The 19,861-nt window shown below is 43.1% G+C and overlaps 1 protein-coding gene across 10 annotated transcripts in view; it reads left to right on the top strand.

Moving 5' to 3' along the window:
• Positions 1–9,699: 9,699 nt before the first annotated feature.
• CFLAR (CASP8 and FADD like apoptosis regulator) overlaps positions 9,700–19,861 on the top strand; it is a 51,948-nt gene continuing 41,786 nt past the window's right edge. For 4 of the 10 annotated variants that reach the window (XR_009055124.1, XM_057745896.1, XM_057745895.1 and 1 more), the window contains exon 1: positions 9,727–10,031. The gene's annotated coding sequence lies outside the window, so the exon portion shown is untranslated. Of the gene's footprint in view, positions 10,032–12,842; positions 12,894–19,248; positions 19,273–19,534; positions 19,770–19,861 lie in introns of those variants that run through there. The other 6 variants (XM_057745890.1, XM_057745892.1, XM_057745889.1 and 3 more) reach the window with 6 other exon arrangements.

Raw genomic sequence — 19,861 nt, 5'->3', positions numbered from 1 at the left:
TGGCTGAATAATATTTCATTGTATGAATATAACACGTTTTGTTTAAACATTCATTAGTTGATGGACACTTGGGTTGTTTATGGCTATAATACTACTATAAACATTTTTGTGTACGTATTTGCATGGGCATATGTTCATTTCTTTTGAGTTTATGCCTAGGAGTAGAATTGCTGTTTCATATAGTAACTCTATGTTTAATCATTTGTGGAACTGCCAGGCTGTTTTCCAAAGTGACTGCTCCATTTCACATGCCCACAAGCAGTATATGAGGGTTCCAATTTCTCCACATCCTTACCAACACTTGTTATTATCCGACTTTTTGATTCTAGCCATCCTAGTGAGTATTAAATAGTATCTCATTCTGGTTTTGATTTGCATTTCCTTGATGACTAATGATGTTGAACAGCTTTTCATGTGCTTATTGGTCATTTGTATATTTTCCTTGAAGAAATGTCTATTCAGATCCTTTGTTTAAAAATTATTTTATTTGTCTCTTTATTATTGAGTTGTAAGTGTTCTTCATATATTGTGGATACAAGTCCCTTATTGATACAGGGTTTGCAAATATTTTCTCCCAGTCTGTAGGTAGTCTTTTCATTTTCTTTATTGTGTCATTTGAAGCACAAAAGGTTTTGATTTTGAGGAAGTCGAATTTATTTATTTTTTCCCTTATTGCTCAGGCTTTGGGGTCATATCTAAGAATCCTTTGCCAAATCCAAGATCATTAAGTTTTACCCCTATATTTTCTTCTAAGAATATTATAGCTTTAGCTCTTACCTTTAGGTCTTTGATTCATTTCTATTTGATTTTTTATATGGTGTGAAGTAGTGGTCCAACTTTATGCTTTGGCATGTGGAAATCCATTTGTCCCAGCACCATTTGTTGAAAAGACTATTTCCCCCAATTGGATAATCTCAGTACTCTTGTCTAAAATCAGTTGATCAGGGACTTGCCTGGTGGTGCAGTGGTTAAGAATCCGCCTGCCAATGCAGGGGATACAGATTCGATCCTTGGTCCGGGAAGATCCCACATGCCCTGGAGCAACTAAGCCTGTGTGCCACAACTACTGAGCCTGTGCTCTAGAGCCTGTGTGCCACAACTACTGAGCCTGTTCTCTAGAGCCTGAGCGCCACAACTACTGAACTCGTGTGCTGCAACTACTGAAGCCTGAGTGCCTAGAGCCAATGCTCCACAACAAGAGAAGCCACTGCAATTAGAAGCCTCAATGAAGAATAGCACCCGCTTGCTACAACTAGAGAAAGCCTGCATGCACAGCAAGGAAGATCAACACAGCCAAAATAAATAAATAAATAAATAAAAATAAAATTAAAAAAAATTTTTTTAATCAGTTGACCATATACATATGGGTTTATTTCTGGGCTCTTAATTCTGTTTCATTGATCTCTATATCTGTCCTTGTGCCAGTACCACACTACCTTACACTGCTTTTGTTAAACTTATTCCTAAGTTCAGATGCCTTTTATGAAGTTGTGGAACCCCCTTCTATCCCTAGTTTGTTGAGTGTTTTTATCATGAAACCGTGCTGGAATTTGTCAGATGCTTTTTCTGTGACTATTGCAATGATCATGTGAATTCTATTTTTTATTTTATTGATATACTGTATTACATTATTTGATTTTCAGATGTTAAACCAATTTTGCACTCCTGGGATAAATCCCACTTGGTTATGGTGGATAATTATTTTTATATATTGCTGGATTCAGTTTGCTCTTTTTTGTTGAGGACTTTTGCATCCACATGCACAAGACATTGGCCTGCAGTTTCCTTTGTCTGTGATGTCCTTGTCTGGTTTTGGTATCATAGTAATAATGGCCTCATAAACTGAGTTGGGGTGTGTTCCTTTCTTGTTTTGGGCTGAATTGTGTCCTACCCCCCTATCCTCCTCCAGTTCATATGTTAAAGCCCTAACTCCTAGTACCTCACAATGTTACTATAGTCATTGAGGTCTTTAAAGAGTCAAAGTTAAAATGAGGCTATTAGGGAGCCCTAATCCAATATGAGTGGTGTCCTTATAAGAAGAGAACACACAGAAGGACACTAAGGATGTGTGCATACAAAGGAAAGACCATGTGAGGACACAGCAAGAAGACTGCTATCTAAAGTCCAGGGTAGAGGCCTCAGAAGAAACCAAACTTACTGATGTCTTGACTTTGAACTTCTAGCCTCCAGAACTATGAGAAATAAATTTGTGTTGTTTCAGTCACCTAGTCTGTGGTATTTTGTTATGGGAACCCTTGCAAACCAACATAGTACTCTTCTGTTTTTTGGAAGAGTTTTTGAAGAATGTTCTTCCTTAAAAGTTTGGTAGAATTTACAAATGAAGCTATCTCAGCCTAGGCTTTTCTTTGTGGGTAGATTTTAAATTTTGTCACTTTGTATAGGTCTACTGGGATTGTCTATGTCTTCTTGAGTCAGTTTTGATAGTTTGTGTCTTTCTAGGGATCTGCCCATCTAGGTTATCTAATTTGTTGTAGTACAATTATTCATAGCGTTCCTTTATAATCCTTTTTATTTCTGTAGGGTCAGTGGTAATGTACCCTCTTTCATTTCTGATTCTAGTAATTTGTCTTCTTTTTTTCTTGGTCAATGTAGCAAAAGGTTTGCAATTTTGTTCACCTTTTCAAAAAAAATCAGCTTTTGGTTTAATTGATTTTTTTCTCTTGTGTTTCTATTCTACAGTTTATTAATTTCCACTTTAATCTCTATTATTTTCTTCCTTCTGGTTGCTTTAGGTTTAGTTTGCTCTTCTTTTGCCAGTGTCTTAAGGTGGAAGGGTAGGTTATTTTTTTTTTAATATTTATTTGTTCATTTTTGTTTATTTATTTTGGCTGTGGGGTGTTAGTAGCAGTACGTGGGATCTTCGTTGCAGCATGCATGCGGGATCTAGTTCCCTGACCTGGGTGTCCTGCATTGGGAGCGTCTTACCCACTGTACCAGCAGGGAAGTCCCGAGGTTAGGTTATTGATTTGAGGTCTTTCTTTTTGCTTAATATAGACATTTAAAGTTATAAATATCTCTCTAAGCACTGCTTTAGCTGCACGTCATAAGTTTTGCTATGTTGTGCTTGATTTTCATTCATCTCAAAGTATTTTCAGATTTTCCTTTTGATTTCTTTTTTGACCTACTGGTTACTTAGGAGTCTGTTATTTATTTTCCATGTATTTGTAAGTTTTACCAATTTTTCCCATTTTTGGCTTCTAGTTTCATTTCACTGTGGTTAGAAAACATACTTTATATTATTTCTGTCCCTTTAAATTTACTGAGGTGTATTTTATAGCCTAGCAGATGGTGTATCCTGGAGAATGATCTATGCGCACTTGAATGTATATTCAAGTATATTGATAATGTACATTATGTCGTTGGGTGGAGTGTTCTACAGCTGTCAATTAGGCCTAGTTGGTTTATGGCATTGCTCAAGCCTTCTGTTTCCTTATTGATTGTCTGTGTAGTTGTTCTATCCATTATTGAAAGTGGAATATCAAAAGTTTCCAACTGTCATTGATTCATCTATTTCTTATTATTGTTGTAAGATGTCCCTCTTTATCTCTAGTAACATTTGTTTTGAGGGGCTAGATTTTTTATTATTAATTTATGCTTGCATTCCACAATTCATCTTGAATAGAAATATGTACAAGACAGTGTGCTTTGTATTGTGCTAGGCACCAAAGAGAATTAGACACAAATAAGAATATTTTTAAGTGATAATATGCTATAGAATATGCTAAACAAAATTCAGAGGTGAGTTCAAAAGTAGGTCAACAGTGATATATAATGCAAGACTTGGATTTAAACCTGGACTTTGCCACTTAACTATGTGAATTTAGGTTTGGTTTTTAATTTTAACTTCTCTGCTCCCCAGGTTTTTGGTTTTTGTTTTTGTTTTTTCCTTTACAAGATGGTTTAATACATGTAGACAAACATTTCCCTAAAAACTGGAACAAAACATACAGCAAATTAATAGACTGGAAAAAATTCCAACATTGTGTTCATACATAAAGGCAAATATTTTACTAAATAGTAATACGTTTGTTTGTTTTTAAGCTCTTTATTGGAATATAATTGCTTTACACTGTTATGCCAGTTTTTGCTATACAACAAAGTAAATCAGCTGTATTTATACATATATCCCCATATCCCCTCCCTCCTGGGACTCCCTCCCACCCTCCCTGTCCCACCCTGCTAAGTCCTCACCTATCATCAAGTTGATCTCCCTGTGTTATGCAGCAGCTTCCCACTAGCTATCTATTTTACATTTGGTAGTGTATATATGTCTATGCTACTCTCTCACATTGTCCCAGCTTCCCCTTCGCCTCCCACCCCCTGTCCTCAAGTCTGTTCTCTACCTCTGCATCTTTATTCTTGCCCTGTCACTAGGTTCATCGGTACCATTTTTTTAGATTCCATGTATATGAGTTAGCATACGGTATTTGTTTTTCTCTTTCTGGCTTACTTCGCTCTGTATGACAGACTCTAGGTCCATCTGCCTCACTACAAATATCTCAATTTCATTCCTTTTTATGGCTGAGTAATATTCCATTCTGTATATGTGCCATATCTTCTTTATCCATTCATCTGTTGATGGGCATTTAGGTTGCTTCCATGTCCTGGCTATTGTAAATAGTGCTGCAATGCACATTGTGGTACATGTTTCTTTTTGGATTATGGTTTTCTCAGGGTGTATGCCCAGGAGTAGGAATGCTGGGTCATATGGTAGTTCTATTTTTAGTTTTTTAAGGAAGCGCCATACCGTTTTCCATAGTGGCTGTACCAATTTTCCAGTGACGTTATTTTTGTATTAAAGTGTATGTTGTCTCATATGGATCATAGGTTTTTTTTTAATTTTGTTTTTGTTTTTGTTTTGCTACACCACATGGCATGTGGGATCTTAGATCCCCAACCACGGATTGAACCTGCACCCCTGCAATAGAAGAGTGGATTCTTAACCACTGGACCACCAGGGAAGTCCCCATATGTTTTTAAAATCCAGTCTGGGACTTCTCTGGTGATGCGGTGGTTAAGAATCCGCCTGCCAGTGCAGGGGCCATGGGTTTGATCCCTGGTCTGGGAAGATCCCACATACCGTGAAAACTAATCCCATGTGCCACAACTACTGAAGCCCTCACGCCTAGAGCCCATGCTCTGCAACAAGAGAAGCCACCACACCGAGAAGCCCACGCACGTACCACAATGAAGAGTAGCCCCCGCTTGCTGCGAATAGAGAAAGCCTGTGAGCAGCAACGAAGATCCAACAGCCAATAAATAAATAATTAATTAATTAAAAAAATAAAATAAATCCAGTCTAACAAACTTTCCTTTTGATTGGATTATTTAATTCATTTTCATTTCATGTTATTATTGATATAGTTGGATCTGCGTGTCATTTTACTTCTTGTTTTCTATTTGTCATATGTCTTTTCTGTTCCTTTATTTCTCCTTTATTGCTTTCTTTTGCATTAAGGAAATATTTTCTAATGAGGCATCTTAATTTCTTTAATGATTTTTCACTATTATAAATATATTTTATGATTTTGAAAATATACTCTTTTTTTAAAATAAGTTTATTTATTTATTGGTTTTGTTGGGTGTTCGTGGCTGCCCACACGGGCTTTCTCTAGTTGTGGAGAGCGGCAGCTACTCTTCGTTGTTGTGCATGGACTTCTCAGTGAGGTGGCTTCTCTTGTTGAGGAGCATGGGTTCTAGGCGCTTGGGCTTCAGTAGTTGTGACTCGCGGGCTAAAGCACAGACTCAGTAGTTGAGGTGCATGGGCTTAGTTGCTCCAGGGCAAGTGGGATCTTCCGGGACCAGGGCTTGAACCCATGTCCCCTGCATTGGCAGGTGGATTCTTAACCACTGAGTCACCAGGGAAGTCTATCACTATATAGTTTTGAATTATTGTTTTAGAGGTTGCTCTTGGGTTTACCATATATAGCTTAACTTATCAGAAACAGCTTTGGATTTATACCAGCTAATTCCAGTTTTATATAGAAATATTACTCCTATATAATTCTACTCCCTTCTCCCTCCCTCCCACCACTTTGTGGCATTTTGTTTTATATATATATAACATCAATTAATGTTACACAACCAAAAATACATTGTTATTATTACAACTTTACTATCTGTAGTCATTTCTTTATCCCAATATAGCTTTTCTCCCACCCACCTCTTTTGTCCTGTTATTAGCAAATACATTACACATATATTAATTTCTATATGTTATAGGCAAAACAATCCATTATATTATTTTATACGTTTGCTTTTAAAATCAGTTGAGTAGGAAAAATATTCATTTATATTGTCCGTTATGATTATATAATTGCCTTTTCTGATTTTTCTTTTCTTTTTTGTTTTTTGTATGAATTTGAATTACTGTCTGGGGTTATTTGCTTTTGACCCGAGGAACTTCCTTTAGTATTTCTTGTAAGGCAGATCTGCTAGCACAAATTCTCTCAGTTTTTGTTTATTTGGGAAAATTTCACCTTATTTCACCAACTTATTTTTATAAGATTGTTTCTTAACTTGAATATGTTATCTCATTGCCTTCTGGTTTCTCTTGTTTTTCCCGAGTAATCAGTTATTAATTTTATTGGCATTTACTTGTAAGTAATGAGTCATTTTTCTCTTGCTGATTTCAAGATTTCTTCCTTGTCTTTGACTTTCAGCATTTTTGCTCTGTTTGTGTCTGTAGATCTCTTGCATTTATCCTATTTGGAATTTGTTGAGCTTCGTGGATGTGTAAGTTATAGTTTTTCAATAAATTTGGAAAGTTTTTAGCCATTATTTCTTTGAATATTTTTTCTGCTCCTTCTTCACTTTCCTCTCCTTCTAGTACTCCTATTATGCACATGTTGGTGTACTTAATGATGTCCCACATTTCTCTGAGGCATTTTCTCTGTTCTTTGGGTTGCATAATCCCTATCCATCTATCTTCAAGCCAGTTTATTCTTTCTTCTGCCAGTTCAGAGTCTCCTGTTAAGCCCCTAATACAGTTATTTCAATTATTGTGCTTTTCAACTCCAGAATTTCTAGTTGGTTCATTTTTATGATTTCTGAGTCACATCCCTGCTCTAGGGGCTGAATTTCTCTCTATTGATATTTTCTCTTTGGTGTGACATTGTGGTCATACTTTAATCATGCTTCTCTTTGCTTCTGTGAACGTTTTTTTTTTTTAATTTTATTTATTTATTAATTTGTTGGATCTTTGTTGCTGTGAGAGGGCTTTCTCTAGTTGTGGTGAGCAGGGGCTACTCTTCATTGTAGTGCACAGACTTCTCATCGTGGTGGCTTTTCTTGTTGTGGAGCACGGGCTCTAGGCATGCAGGCTTAGTTGCTCTGCTGCATGAGGGATCTTCCTGGACCAGGGATCGAACCCATGTCCCCTGCATTGGTAGGCGGATTCTTAACCACTGTGCCACCAGGGAAGTCTCACTGTAAACATGTTTATAATAGCTACTTGGAATTTTTTTTCTGATAAATCTAACATCCTGTTGCTCTCAAAGGTAGTTTCTGTCACCTACTATTTTTTCCAATGTATGGGTCATACTTTCCTGTTTGCTTGCATGCCTCAATTTTTTGTTGGCAACTGGACATTTTAGATAATGTATTGTAGCAACTCTGGGTACTTGTTTCCTCCCCATTCACCACCCTCCCCAACCTCATTATTATTATTTGCTTGCTTATTTATTTAGTAGCTGGTTGGATTGCTTTAGTGAAGTTTATCCCCTCCCACCCCTTAAATGTTGTCAGACCCCTTTTGATGTTGTTATCCTGGCATTATAGAAATTCGGGTAGGGCTATCTTCCTCTCATTTTCTGATCACACCCAGCTGTTAAACACTCCACCAGTTTGGTGTCTGATGGCTCTATTATTTTCTTTCTTTTTTTTTTTTTAAATTTATTTGTTTATTTATTTTATTGGCTGTGTTGGGTCTTTTTTTTTTGCTGTGCGTGGGCTTTCTTTTTAGTTGTGGTGAGTGGGGGCTACTCTTCGTTGTGGTGCGCAGGCTCCTCATTGCTGTCACTTCTCTTGTTGCGGAGCACGGCTCTAGGTGCGTGGGCTTCAGTAGTTGCAGCACATGGGCTCAATAGTTGTGGCTCATGGGCTATAAAGTGCAGGCTCAGTAGTTGTGGTGCACGGGCCCAGTTGCTCCCCGGCATGTGGGATCTTCCTGGGGCAGAGATTGAACCCGTGTCCCCTGCATTGGCAGGCGGATTCTCAACCACTGCCAATGCACCTAGGAAGCCCGGCTCCATTATTTTCAACAGTGCCCTGGGACATATATTGTTCTACAAATAAATCCAATCAAGTTCTGGTCCCTTTGAAGCCAAAGTTTATGAGGTCAGTGTTTAATATTTGTCTTACCCCAGGAGGGCTTCCCTCAGCTGTCTTTATCTCTGATTCTTTCCTGCAAAGTAGCCAGTTTACAATTTAGCCCATATCTTCAATCTCCTCCCAATTGCCTATCACCGTGACCTCCAGGTTTTGGAGAGCACCCTTTGGCTTGAATTTTTCCATGTAGTGTTGCAAATGAAGTCATTTTTTGTGGGACAAGATTAAGAGCGATCTGTTTTATGCATTTATACATTTAAAACATCCCCAGGCACAATCACGGAGTCAGGGCTTTGGAGTAGGAGGTGGAACAATGGCAAGCTTCTCTCAGAGTCCCATCCCTATTCTAGGGGACTGAGTTCTAGGTGAGGATGCGGTAGCAGCCTGAGGTCCTCTTGGCTTTTCTCTTCTGGCTTGAACCACTACTTCAGGATCTGAGCGGAGGGTGATTAGGAACCCAGTATTCGCAGCACTCCAGCCCAAGATAGAGCCTCTGTTGCATGAGTGGGGCTGGATGGAATCCTCCATCTCTCAACCACATTTATCCAGGACTTAGCCTCAGTATCAGGTAGCCAAGGGCAGGCAGGGTGAGAATTTTTCACATCCGCCCCTCCCACTGGGAGCCTGGGAAGAAAGAGGCCCAGTGTTCTGGGTTTAAAGGCAGAGTGGGGGCTCTGCCTTACAGTTGGGAGGGCAAAGAGAGGAAGAGGGCTTCGTTGAAATACCTCAGATTCTTGCCTTCCTTACCAATCCTTCCTAGATTTTTTTGAATAGATATTATTTGCTCTTTTCTCTTAGGAATATTTCCAAGGCTTTAAATAGTTGATTGTTTTTGCATGTCTTAAAACAATTTTCATCAGTTTCAGAAGTGCTGTCACTGAGTAGGACGCCATGGGGGCCTTCCCGGGACTTGCTTTTCCCCATATCCTCTGCTTTAGCTCTTCTCTGAAGTATCTAGATAATGGTATTTGATGACTATTTCCTGAGTTGTTTTGCAGATGTAAAAATGCCCCCTCTCCAACAAATGGAAGATGTTAACTACTTGAGGGCTGTAAGCACAGAGACCCTGATAATGTTAACGCCTGTGACACCACCCACCTCCCCATCAGAATGGTGCACAAACCGATCACAGACCATGCAAACCCCCCTCCCCCCGCCCCCTCCAAACCAGGCTTTTAAAAGTGTTTTGCCCAAGTTCTTTTAGGACATGAGCCACCTCCTCTCCTTGCATGGCCTTGCAGTAAACCTATCTCTGCTCCAAATTCCAGGGGTCTGTTTGGCTACGTTAGCAAATTGTTCTGTTGGTAGTAACAGCTGCAACTTCGTTCTTAAGTAACCGCCCAGAGTTCACGGCAAGCCCAGTCAGAGCCCGTGTAAACAGGAAACGGAGTAGCCGGGCTCTCCTGTGGCACTGGAGTGTTTCAACTCACAGGGCTGGTGAGTGGGGTCTCTGGGTCTAACATGATGAAGGTCAGACCATCAACTTTTTAGAGGCTGAAAGTTTTTGTAGGCTGAGAGAGAAGTCTGGGCAAGGCGAGCGCAGGCGGGACTGGGCAGGAAAGCCACGTCCGCTTTCAGGCTTTCGGTTTCTTTTCCTCCATCTTGCCTCAACTTTTAAGGCATCGGAGGCGTGAAGTCTTGACGGGTGGCAGCCAGAGGAGAGCCTCGGCGCGGGCAGGACGGTACGTGCCCGAGCGGGACCCCGCAGCTCCCCACCCTCCCCAGGCCCCACCCGGCCGGCGGCCCCGCATCCTCTCGCGTTCCCGGACTCGCGCTTCCTTGCACTGGGCCGGGGCGGGAGGTGCAGGGCAGGGTCGGGGGGCAGGGGAGGGGTGGGCCTTCTGGCAGGTGACTCAGTCCCCTCGCTCTCTTATCTCCAATTTGCCCCGCGGGCACCAGGAGGGCCGGAGCGCCCCCGCTCCCGGGATTCTCCGGAGGGCCGAATGAGTCTTCCCGGGATCCCAGGTGTGGTCCCTGCGCCGGATCGCCCGGACGCAGGGTCTCTCGCCCAACGCTGAAGCCCGAGGGGACTGAAAACGGGCCATGAGCTTTGGTGGCAGGTCCCCAGTGCCCTACAAACTTTGCCTAAGAACATCCTGAGGGTTGCTCAGTTCTGGGGATGACATGCTCAGAAGATTTGGCAGTCTTCCTTCGGCACAGTTAACAGAGCTAGAACTTTTCGTGTGCAGGGGGGCGGTGGGGAGGGAAGCAACCGGCCGGGCAGGAATTTGTACCCTCTCTCTGTTGAAATAGGTCAGGGTTGCTGTTTTTCAAAGCGGTGAGGTGTATTTTGGCAAACTGGAAGAACAGCTTGCCTTGGGACGGTTCGGAACGACTGACGGATGAGATGTTTTGTAAAGCCTTGAGATAAACTTGTGCCCCCCCGCCCTCCCTTTCCCTTCAAAGGGACTGGGGAATGCCTGGTCAGGGCATATTCTTTTTAAATATTAACAGCGGAATGCAGTAGAACAAAGACCATTGAAATTCAGAACGAGCTTTGGGTTTGAGGTAACAGGAAGTAAGTTCAAGGACGCTAAAGCTCTCGCCAGTATTTTTCTGTGTTGACATTTGAAATTTGTTTACGCAGCGAGAGGTAGTGCCAGTAGGGAGCCTGTTGGATACAGACAAACCCTGATAATCTAAAACTAAGACCGGGCTCTGGCGGGCTTGACCCGCTTCAGGTAACAGATTTCAGATAAGAGAAACTGAATTTTTGGTAATTTCCCATGGGTGGTTCACCTAAATAATCTTTAAAGAGTTTAATTGGGAGAGACAAAAAACTTTGGCCAACTCCAAAATTAGAAAAAAAGAAAAGGAAAGAAAAGACTCGGGTTTGGAAGGGACTTTTGAATGTGCCTGCCTTACAGAAGTTGCATTTTTAATGTTAACACTTGTTTTACTTATAGCTTCTGGGTTGGATGTCCTGATTAAAACAGCTTTTCCTAAGGATTTCTTGTTTTGCATTTGTTTGTAACTGACATTTGCACTTCATTTAACACTGTTACTACCTGGCACCTGCTCTCCAAGCTGAATGAACCTGCAGGCCCGCAGGGGCTGGGGGCCCCTTGCCCCCTGGGAATCTTGGGAGACTGGAATGTTGGGAGGGTGGTGGCAGGCTTTTTTTTTTTTGAGTGGCATCTGTTGGCAGCTGAAGCGGAAGTAGGCTGGTACCATGGGGCGACGGCGGGTCCCAGTGCGGCTCTCAGTGCGGTGGTGGGGCACAGCGGCCACACCCACTGAGTCTTGACCTGACACCAGGAATTCCCCCCAACGCCAGGTGGGCTTTTTGCCCACACAAGGGAGAGTTTACTATCTGGAGAGACCAGAGTGTGCCCCCGTGAGTTTTAAACATGTTGGGGTGGAGAGTTCTGGAGCAGGAAGTTTTGTTTGGGCTGTGCCTTCCTGGCACGCTGTCAGGAGGAAGTGCACAGAGGCATTATGTCTGCCTTGCAAGCCACTTCTTGGCGCCTGTGATGCTCTCCTCCAGTTTCTAGCCCTGTCTGCAGTACGAGTAAGTCTCCAACACGTGAATGGACTTCAGTTCTGAGAGCATGTTCATAAGTCCAATAAAGTTAGTCTAGGTACCCAGCTAACACAATTGGCTATGTAGTACTGTGCTGTAATAGGTTTATAATTCTTTCAACACAAATAATGCATAAAAAACAAACACAAAAAATAAAACATTTTTAATCTTACAGTACAGTACCTGGAAAAGTACGGTAGGACAGTACAACAGCTGGCATACAGGGGCTGGCATCGAGTGAACATCCTGGGCTTGAAAGAAAGATACTGTACTACTGTACTCTATACAGGACTGAACAGTAAAGTGCACAAAAGCACGACCACTTGTAGGGGATGCACGCATGTGACAATGTATGCCAGACACACGAACTGACATGTGATTGGACATGTGAATGTACGTTCGCATCTTTGAAAGTTCCCAACTTGAAGGTTCGTGTGCAGGGGACTTACTGGAAATACTTGCAGCTCTGGTTTTCCGGAACATCAGTTTCTGATTGTGTCTGTAGAGGGTGGGCACGGGTGGGTGAGGCTGCGGGCAGAAGTCATGGGGACGAGCCGGCGACTGTGCGGGCCAGGGTAGACTGAGAGCCCCACCCCACCCCTTTGCTCCGCGTCCTCGCCCCCTGCTGGTGTCACCCGAGGCTCCGGGGGCGTCAGGGCACGGTCCCCTGATCCCAGCAGGAAAGGAGTGAGTGTCCTGCTTTCAGCCATGCCTCGCGACTCCTTGGGACGCACCCACAGCACTCCAAATCACCAGGCGTGGCTGTCGCTTTTTACAATCTCAGGAATGGATTCCTTTTGGTTATTTCTTACAGGGCTCCAAAGGCTAATTAAACCATGTTTATGGACGGAAATGCCTCCTTTCCTTTAATTCAGTATAATTCAGTATATATTGCACTCCTCAAGACCAGGCAGAGTTTTGGGTGCTGGGAATAGAGATGGATCTGAACTTGGTTTTTTTCCTCCCACAGAGAAAAAAACTACAGAGTGGCTGGGGAGACCCAGCAAAATTACCAGCAAAGGTAACTTGAATTCAAGGCAACCTAGAAAAGGGCCAGCAACGGCCTAGAATGGGAGGAAGCCAGTTGGACCAGGTTGGGGAAGTGATAACAGGTTACAGGGTAAATCTGTTATGTAAGAAACACTATTATTGTAATGCTGTATTTCTTCTTTTTTTTAAAGCTCTTTATTGGAATATAATTGCTTTACACTATTGTGCCAGTTTTTGCTATACAACAAAGTGAATCAGCTGCATTTATATGTATATCCCCATATCCTCTCCCTCCTGTGACTCCTTCCCACCCTCCATATCCCAGCCCTCTAAGTCATCACCCGTCATCCATCGAGTTGATCTCCCTGTGTTATGCAGCAGCTTCCCACTAGCTATCTATTTTACATTTGGTAGTGTATATATGTCAGTGCTACTGTCTCACGTCGTCCCGGCTTCCCCTTCGCCCCCCACCCCGTGTCCTCAAGTCTGTTCTCTACATCTGCATCTTTATTCTTGCCCTGTCACTGGGTTTATCAGTACCATTTTTTTAGATTCCATATATATGAGTTAGCATACGGTATTTGTTTTTCTCTTTCTGGCTTACTTCGCTCTGTATGACAGACTGTAGTCTATTTCTTCTTTATATTCAGCTACTGCCACCTCCTCGAGAAAGACTTCACAACCCACTCCCATGGATTCCCTTCCTCTCTACTTTCCTATACTCAGGGGCTCTTTGCACTTACCATGGGATTGCATTTAACATTCTGTATTGTAATACTTTGTCTCTTAAAAATTTTACAGTCAAGTTGTATTATAATTATCCGGGTTAAAGTACATGCAAAGTAAAGAGAGAAAGCCTGCAGGGATCCATTCCCTAAGATAACCAAATGTTGCAGTTTATTGTCTTTTCCAGACATTTATGCGCTCAAATATAGTCTATTAAATGTTTTTTACATATTTTTTTAAAATATGTAGTTTGCTCTTTTTTATTTTGCTTATTTTGTATGATGCTGTTTGTAATTAAGGGGATGTCAGAGGACTGTCCTATTTGAGGAAAAAATACTTTAAATTTTAGGCACTTTTGAGTCCATACTACACACAGAAGACTGGCCTGGAGGTTTGGCACAATGAAAACTCACCCATAAATCTTAGAGTTTTAGAACTTGTGATAAGTGCAATGGATAAATTTTTAGCCAAACCTACAGGGGAGATGTACCTTTTGCTAAAAGGCCAGAGGATGTCTGGTGAGCTTGGCTGGAGACATTGTATTCTGTCTGTTCTTGGTGAGGTCCTGTCTGTTCCCAGGAAGCCCTGCAGGGGGCCTCACCCAGCTCTTAAACAACAGCATTGTTACCCCATAGAATTGCAAAAACTTCCTTTCACAAGCTCTGTCTCCTGGGTCTAACAACCAGGTTCCAAGTATGTTCTTCTCCACCACCAGCTCCATCTTGCTTCATTGTAGATTATGAAAGGATGAATAGGCACTACTAGTGCAGGCCTGCTGGAGCTCTGTAATGATGAGCAGTCTGTTCAAGGCCCAGGAGGATGAGCTTGGAGGTCCTGGCCAGGACCCATCACAGCCTAATGCGGATGAGTGGGAGCTTACCATGTAAGACGGTACTCACGAAGAAAGTAAAAACAGTGCTGTGAAGCAGGAGGAGATGACCTGATTTAGGAATCAAGACGAACTTTAGGAAGAGTTGCCTTGAAAGATGGGTTAGAATTTCAATAGGCAGAGACTGAAAAGAGGGAAGGGGCTTTCCACAACTGGAGGCAAATGCTTAAGCAAAGATGTTGGGACAGAAAAACACTGTCCAGGGAACACTGAGATGTGTGTCTTGAGTTAGATTATGGGTTGGGCAGAGGAAGGGAGATACTCTTAGGTGCTTGGGCTCTATGTGAGAAGTTTGCCCTCATGAAAATTTAACCTTGGTTCAGGAGGAGTGGACCACTGCCTTAAATGGATTTCCCTAGTGACTCTGCTCGTGTTTCTGTATCCAACAAGATGATTCAAGATCTCCTTTCAATCTAAATCCTTTCTCCTTCTGGGTTTCTTTCATTCCCTCATTTTCTGCAGCCCGTATGCCACTGTTATGGACCAGGGAAGTTATTGAGGTAATGTTATGTTGAAATTTGTAGGAGTTTCCCTGAGAGTCATGGGGCTGAGCCTCATCAAAGAACTTTATAAAATATGCATTCTAATTTTATGTCATTTTATAATTGGAATCATCTATAGTTTGTGGGCAATTTGCTATAATTGAAATGCAGTGCTTGAGAAGCCAAATAATTTTTTAATGCATACTTTTAGCTACTGATACATTATGTACATAACGATACAAAGTCTCTAGCTAAAAGCATGCATTAAAATTATTAAATATTAAATTTAAAAAAACAGAAAAATATTAAATTTAAAAATATGCATTAAATAATTTCAAATTGGAATGTGTTTATGCTTCAACCTCAGTGCATGGTCTTCTAGACTATGTTTCTGCAGCATTCCAGAAATTAGGACCCACATGATCTATTACTAAACACCTCATTTTAAAATACTGGGGGAAAAGGGCACAAAAATGGCATTTCGTGCACTGTCTTAGGTTAAAATGCCTACAGATGGAGTAAAGATGGGTTCATTATATTAACTGCTCAAATTGCTACACGTAGAGCCCACATCCATAGGTTCCGTTCGTGAATGGAGGCGGCGGTAGAGGAGGGTGGGTCCTGTTATGTTCAGTGTGTATGCATTGAACTCCTGTGAGGTGGTCACATTCTGTTTTGCCCAGGATCATGTAACCCCTTTTCCTTTATCTTTTTCGAAACTTCTGAGTTATTCTCTCAGGGACTTCATCTTCATATCTCAGTGGGGATTCCCGGACATCTGAAAGTTCCAGGTTTGCATGCTGCTTTCTGCAGCTGGCAAGGCAGGCTTCTCTGCATTGCTACCCAGTTTTGTAGTGTTGCTGGGAAATTGCATTTGCTTGCAGGCTATGGCTCAGTGAACATGACCTTGCTTGCAGGCTATACCATGACCAAAGCAGTACAAAGAAGAGAATATTAAGTTTGTCTGTTCTTGGATAGGTTTAAGTATGATGGGAACCAGTCATGCTGGCAGCTATGCTATTGGGAACATTATGTACTTTCAATACCAGATGGTTGGAGGCAAGGCTGACATTCTGTGAGAAAGGTTGGAAAGCCTAATAAAGTTAACCACATTTTACCGTCACCTATTGGAGCTTTGCTGGGTGCCACGGAGCTATGTACATAATATGGTGGTGGAACAAAGGAGCTACTGACCGAGTCTGGGTGAGTTCTTCCCAGGAAAGCTTGACCCATAGGAGACACTTCAGCTGGCCCTGCAAGCTGAGCAGGGTTTTACGAGGCAGGTAAGTGGAAGCGAGTAATACAGGCAGATGCGCAGAGCCGCGGGAGAGAACTCCTTATTGAGGTTTGTTCGAAGCCAAATGTGCGAAATATGTGTTAATGAGAGATGAAGGCAGCTGCTAGACAAGGAGGGGCCTTGAATGCAAAGAAAATCAGAAACTGTGATGGAACATGAAGAATCATTGAAAGGTCTGAATTTAGGAAAGTGGTTTGGTTCAAGCATGAACTTCAGAAGGTTCATTCCCATAGATCTGTTTGGAGAAGGTGAGGCCATAGGCAGGGGGAACAGAAAGGCCAGGACGAGAGATGGATGCTAGGGTGCACCCGCATTTAAGAAGCAGGTGCAGGGCTTCCCAGGTGGCGCAGTGGTTAAGAATGTGCCTGCCAATACAGGGGACATGGGTTCGATCTCTGAGCCGGGAAGATCCCACATGCCCCAGAGCAAACTAAGCCCATGCACCACAACTACTGAGTCTGTGCTCTAGAGCTCGCAAGCAACAACTATTGAGCCCATGTGTCACAACTACTGAAGCCTGAGCACCTTAGAGCCTGTGCTCCGCAACAAGAGTAAGCCACCTCAATGAGAAGCCTGCGCACCAGAACGAAGGGTAGCCCCCACTTGCCGCAACTGGAGAAAGCCCACGTAGCAACGAAGACCCAACACAGCAAATAAATAAATAAATAAAATTAATAAAAAAAAGTTTTTTTAATTAAAAAAAAAGAAAAGCAGATGCAGAAAGGGTGCTGAGAAGTCAGAGAAGGTTAGAGGGGGATCATGTAGAATATAGTGGTGTAAGGCCAGCCAAGGGAGAAGAGTTTCAAGGAACAGCGTCAGAATGCTTGGGGAAAAGACTTCCATGTGATGTGGCCATTAGGAGGTCACCAAGGCCTCTAGAAGAGCGTGTCAGGTGAGGAGAGTGAGGCACTCAGCTCAGGCATAACATTTAAGGGGGTGTGAAAATCAAGATAAATAATATATTCATGCAAGATTTTGAAAAAATTGACATGAATCCAAAAAACCCATGACGAACAAAATATCAAAATTTTGAATAAAGACAGTATCCGCATTCCTGATGTTTCCTTTGCCTCACACTCCAAATATGGCACTGAGTGTCATTGTGCATAGTATGTGGGGCGGGAAGCAAGCAGATGGAGGCATATCGGGTGAATTGAGAATGTGAAGGAGCTGAAGCACCCTTTACAGTCTCTCCTTTGCTGAAATCCCAGCTTCATGTGAAAGGAAAGAGAGTGAAAGGCTGGGTGGTCTAGGGGATCTCAGGCTAAAGAGTTTTTTGTTTATTTTTTATTAAGTTAATTAATTTATTGGCTGCATTGGGTCTTCGTTGCTACTCTAGGGCTTTCTCTAGTTGCAGCGAGTGGGGGCTACTCTTTGTTGCCCTATGCGGGCTTCTCAGTGCGATGGCTTCTCTTGTTGCAGAGCACTGGCTCTAGGCACACAGGCTTTAGTAGTTGTGGCTCCAGGGCTCTCGAGTGCAGGCTCAGTAGTTGTGGCTCATGGGCTTAGTTGCTCCGCGGCATGTGGGATCTTCCCAGACCAGGGATTGAGCCTGTGTCCCTGCACGGCAGGTGGATTCTTAACCACTGGGCTATCAGGGAAGTCCCTGTTTTCTTTATTTTTAAGATGGAAGAGACTGAACATGTTTACAAGCTGAGGGGAGGAGTCCCTGAAGGTAGAGAGAGGTTGATGAAGGGGTAGGCATAGGGGCTCATGGAGAAAGGAGGGCACAGGGGGAGTGGATGGCCCTGGAAGGTAAGGGACAGCCAGGGAAGGTGGAGGGTTGCAGGAGCTCACTCTTGATCAGTGGCAAGGTCATTGATGAGAAGTGGCCCTAGTGGGTGGTGGTAGGATGGAAGAAAGCTGTGAAGGGGCATTGAAAGGAGCTGACCGTAGTCCTGGAATAGCATGCCGAGCAGCCGTAAGGGGCCAGCTGAGGTTGAAAACCACAAGGGTGTGGTATGATCTTTCCATTCCGTTCAGCACTTCTGCTCTAGATGTGTGAGTGGTGGGGCCTCACCATCTGAGGCTGGGATGCTGGGGTGATCATCCCAGTTTGCCTGGGACTGAAGAGTTTCCTGGAACATGGGACTTTCAGTGCTCAAATTGGAAAGTTCTGGCACACCAGGGTGTTGCAGAGCTGGGAGTCAGGAGGCGGAAGGGCAAGAGAATTGAGGTACTGGCCAGAGGAGGATTTGTAGCACTTGTTCTTGGTCCCATCTGGGGAGCAAAGGAAATGAGGCCCTTACTCGGTAATGACTTGTAAAACTCAGTTCATTCATTCAAATACTGAGTGCTTACTAGGAGTCAGGCACCGGGGCCATGCAGAGAGGATCTCACCACAAAGAAGATAAAAATGTTCTCATGGAATATCCTTTTGTGGTGGCTAAGGTCAGTTAGTGCTCAGGACCCATTCTCACCTTGGTCTGGAGGGTGGAAAACGACAAACTGCATTTCCCAGACTCCTTTACAACCAGGGTGTGAATTAAGGTGCATTTGAGTATGACTTGTAAATAAGTGGAGTAGAGGCCAGTAGCCGGTTGCTTTTGTTATTTCTCTGCTGGCAAGCATGGTGGTGGTGACGTGGGGGTTTGGGCAGCAGCATTATGAAGTCCGGTGATCAGCTTTGGAGGCGTGCAGGCAGATGGGCTGGTGGTTGGCCCTCTGGTCTTGGGGTCACTGCCTGAGGTGTTCTTGAGCTTTGTGCTACCAGTGACAGCCTCTTGTTTCCCCACTGCCTTGACTGAGACAAGTTCTTTCTGGGAGCCCTGGGAGTCTTTCTCAGAAGCTCAGTCAGCCCATTCCCCCAGCCCTTATATCATTTTTGTAAGCACCTATATCAATGCATTTCAACTCAAAATACCTAAAGTAGTTTCTGCTCCTAGACCCTGACACCCTCTCCATTAGCCAGTGGAAATGAACCATGGTGACTTACTTCTGCTTTGTTTGGTGTTTTCAGTGATCTCTGCCAACGAACTAATTGAGAAATGAAACTGGAACTGCTCTGGCTCTGAAGGTCAGGGACAGTCTGTATCATTGTGGAAATTTTGTGTGGGTGTGGTAAAGGAGAGACAGTCATTAAATTAAAATTTGCCATTGGGGGGAGGTAAAAGAACAGGGGAGTTTCTTTTGTTTTGTTTTTTTTTTTTTTGTTTTGGCACACGGGCTTAGTTGCTCCGAGGCATGTGGGATCTTCCTGGAGCGGGGATCGAACCTGTGTCCCCTGCATTGGCAGGCGGATTCTTAACCACTGCGCCACCTAGGAAGCCCCTACAGGGGAGTTTCTTAAACATCCTAAATACACACTGCTGTCAGCTTTGCCCAGCTAGGGAAGGCAGTGAGTGTGAAAGCACAGCAGCAGAAATAGTGGTCAATCCACAGGACTGGGTGTTTGAAAGCAGGAAAGAGAAAGAATTGCACTTGGACAGCTCCTTTGCCCTGAGGGAGGTGGAGCAATTGACTTCAGAGGAGGTGTCTGGTGCTGAACTGGGCAGCTCAGGCAGAACAGGGCTGGTAAGTGATGGGTACTGTCCTTTCACCAGACTCTAAAGAACTCATTCTACCTGCCACTCCCCTCCCCACCCTTTCTACCCTGTTTTTTGAAC

The sequence above is a fragment of the Hippopotamus amphibius genome, chromosome 8, assembly GCF_030028045.1.
Source record: "Hippopotamus amphibius kiboko isolate mHipAmp2 chromosome 8, mHipAmp2.hap2, whole genome shotgun sequence".
Classification (NCBI taxonomy): domain Eukaryota; kingdom Metazoa; phylum Chordata; class Mammalia; order Artiodactyla; family Hippopotamidae; genus Hippopotamus; species Hippopotamus amphibius.
The sequence above is the reverse complement of the archived record's forward strand: the minus strand, read 5'-3'. Positions and strand labels throughout refer to the sequence as shown.